Below are 3555 nucleotides of genomic sequence, written 5' to 3'. Positions count from 1 at the left end.
CACATGCTTCCTGCTGCTGACCAACTTTATGGAGATGCAGATTTCATTTTCCAACAGTACTTGGCATCTGCACACAGTGCCAAAGCTACCAATACCTGGTTTAAGGACCATGGTATCACTGTTCTTAATTGGCCAGCAAACTCGCCTGACCTTAACCCCATAGAAAATCTATGGGGTATTGGGAAGAGGAAGGTGCGACATGCCAGACCCAACAATGCAGAAGAGCTGAAGGCCACTATCAGAGCAACCTGGGCTCTCATAACACCTGAGCAGTGCCACAGACTGATCGACTCCATGCCACGCCACATTGCTGCAGTAATTCAGGCAAAAGGAGCCCCAACTAAGTATTGTGTGCTGTACATGCTCATACTTTTCATTTTTATACTTTTTAGTTGGCCAAGATTTCTAAAAATCCTTTCTTTGTATTGGTTTTAAGTTATATTCTAATTTTCTGAGATACTGAATTTGGGATTTTCCTTAGTTGTCAGTTATAATCATCAAAATTAAAAGAAATAAACATCTGAAATATATCAGTCTGTGTGTAATGAATGAATATAATATACAAGTTTCACTTTTTGAATAGAATTAATTAAATCAACTTTTTGATTATATTCTAATTATATGACCAGCACCTGTAATTTAATTAAATTTTTTGTTTTTTTTTTATTTTTTTGACCAGCACCTGTAAGTAATATATTCTTTATATTATAATATTACACTGTTACTCTTTAGGATCTGTCACATTGTGTTTATTTTCATATTTCTCCTCTTGCTCTTTTACTTTATTCTGTTATGGTTGATTTCTTTCATTTACAGGTCTGTTTAGATGTTTTCTCTGTTTGAAGATCTTGATCTGTTTCTCAGTTTTGTAGTGTTTGTTGTTTTGCTGTCTGTGGTTTTGCTTAAATTTTCAGTTGACTTTTAACATATATAACCACATTCATGCATTATTCTTCACAAGATATTTGCATCATAGAACATTGCTAAACATGCCCTTCTTTAGACATTGTAAATGGGGTCATTGCTGAATTTGTTTTCTGAGTTAAATGTGAAAATAAAATGCTTTAAAAGGAAATGGTATTTTTCAGAAATCAAATTATTTTAACCAAATAATTTCAGCTGTTACTCGTTTCTTTGTGCAGATGTCGCTCATAACAAAGAAAGTGTGTTTGGTAGCAAGCTTTAAGTCCAAATAATATAGAATTATATTATTCCCTGATTTGAGTTTAAAAAAAAAAAATATTTGCAGTTAAACTTGATCTCTGTTACAAAACTTTGTGATTAAAACATAAAACTGTGTCACATGTAGAATAGTTTGATGACAGTCACTGTTCTTGAAGCAAATATTGTATTTCCAGCAAAATCCGACCCGACATCTTGAAATATGGATTATTTTCAGGTGTAGTGTAGTGAATCAAGAAAATAAGACCAGAAATAAAAGAGCACAAACATGACACTTTAATGTACTGAGATGCATTAATGAATAATCCATTAATGTTTCATTGATTATTAATGAGTAATTTGTTAATTTTAACTGAAAAAAAACATCCTTAATTTAGCTTTAATGATAAGTTAAGTTCAGATAAATCAGATTAAGCTCATTTCAGTCCTGTTGTTCTGAATGAAATGAGATCAGATGGCTGTGAAAGAGTGCAGCTGTAGTTGTAGTTTTCTCCTGCAGGTGGCGCTCTCTACATCAGCAGCTCTGAGTCCCATGAGTCTCTGCTCCAGTCAACAGAAGATCACAATCCTCTCTTCATTCACATGTGAACTGACTAGAACTGAGTCAAACATCAGCACACACTCAATACACACAGCTGCATGTAGACCTGATTCTGCTTTACTCTCAATAAAACTGTCCAGAGCATTTCATTAATACAGTAAAGATACTGTTTTATGTGATCTGCAAGAGAATCTGTGTAGTCATCTGCATAACTAGTCATTTTACTTCACTCAGAAACAAATGCTGTCCATTGTGACTTACAAAACAAGATTTTTTGCACTTTTTTGAAAATGTGCTTGATACTTGTTCTTTCTTTCTCTTAGTTTCTCTTGTTTCAGATGTATTGTAGTGCAAACTAACAGCATGTGTCTTCCCCCATAAGAAGAAACTTCCTCTTTCCTCAGTGAAGCGGTCAGCGGTTTCCTCGTGTGTCAGTCCAGTGTGAGTCTCGCCGTGAAGACGCTTGTCTTGATGAGAGCCAGAACACAGACGATCTGAAGCAGCGTCACACTCTTCTGCTGGGATTGAGTTCTTCTGAAACTGGACTTTAGAGAAATTATGCTCATCTCTGGACTGTTGCTGCTGCTGCTGCTGCTGCAAACTGCTGCATGTGAGTCACTTTCACATCAAACTCTTATGATGCTGATCAATCAGATCAATCTCTGAAAAAAAACATTTGAGTTGTAATATTACATTAAGAGTCTGCAGAGATCTAGTCACAGTGTTTTCTGAGCTTTTTAAACAGTTTGTATCAGTGGAGTATTATAAAATGTGAGAGGAAGTGAGCGTTTCTTCATGTTCATTGTGCTAAAAAGTTTTTTTTTATTATTTATATAGTATTTTCGTAAATGTATTTAATTTTTTTACTAGCCTAAAAAAATTGCAAAAAAGTGCTAAAAAAGCAAAAAAGTGCAGGACAAAGACAAATTCTGCATTATAAAAATGTCACGTTGACATGCATTAAGCGATTTAGAAAATAAAACTATGCAGACTGTGAAAGCATGAGTTTCATGTCGTTTCAAACCCATAAGACCTTCATTCATCTTCGAAATGCAAATAAATATATTTTTGATGAAATCCGAGAGCTTTCTGTCCCTCCTTAGACAGCAATGTAATTACCACAATCAAGGGAAGAAACACAGTAAGGACATTGTTAAACAGTCCATGTGACCTCAGTGGTTCAACCATAACTTTACAAAGCTACGAGAATACTTTTCTTTTGCGCAGAGAAAACAAAAATAACTTTATTCAACAATTCTTCTCCTCCGCGTCACCCTGCCTCCGTTTTGAAGAGTATCACAATGTATGCTCATGATTTTCCTGCATGTAACTATCCCTTCAAGTCAGGAGACACACAAATGATACAAATCTGTGTTTATTGTGAAGATGAGTGTAAGCAGCTATCTCTATGACTTAAATTAGCTGAGGGATGCTGGATGGTGCTTGTTAATGGATTATGGACACACACCACTGGTTTATTATTAACTGAAGGTTAAAATGCTCACAGATGTAGATTTATGTTTCCAAACAAACAGTCAATAAATCCACATTTCCAGTCCTTCATCTGTACAAATTTCCTACTTGCTTATATAACCCAGTGTAACTGTGCACCTTCCCTCCTGTTATCTGAGGGAAGTTTCCCGCCTGTACTGTATTATGTAACTAATTACCCAAGATTGACCCCTACTGGACACCTGCATGTAAAAGTTTAAAGTACAGATAAAATGGTTCTTAGATGAGCATTATTGAGATGAACTGAGATCAGATCAAGAGTCTGTCTGATGTGTTTCTTCAGTTGAACTTTAATTCTGTGAATGTTTGTGTAATTTATG

At 35.1% G+C, this 3555-nt stretch overlaps 1 protein-coding gene across 1 annotated transcript in view; it reads left to right on the top strand.

The window, feature by feature from the left end:
* Positions 1-3555, top strand: part of LOC109101046 — a 139999-nt gene that overhangs the window by 15416 nt on the left and 121028 nt on the right. The gene's annotated exons all lie outside the window — the stretch shown is intronic.

Source organism: Cyprinus carpio, chromosome B14 (assembly GCF_018340385.1).
Source record: "Cyprinus carpio isolate SPL01 chromosome B14, ASM1834038v1, whole genome shotgun sequence".
In the NCBI taxonomy this organism is placed as follows: Eukaryota; Metazoa; Chordata; class Actinopteri; order Cypriniformes; family Cyprinidae; genus Cyprinus; species Cyprinus carpio.
This window is presented reverse-complemented; position numbering and strand designations above follow the sequence as displayed.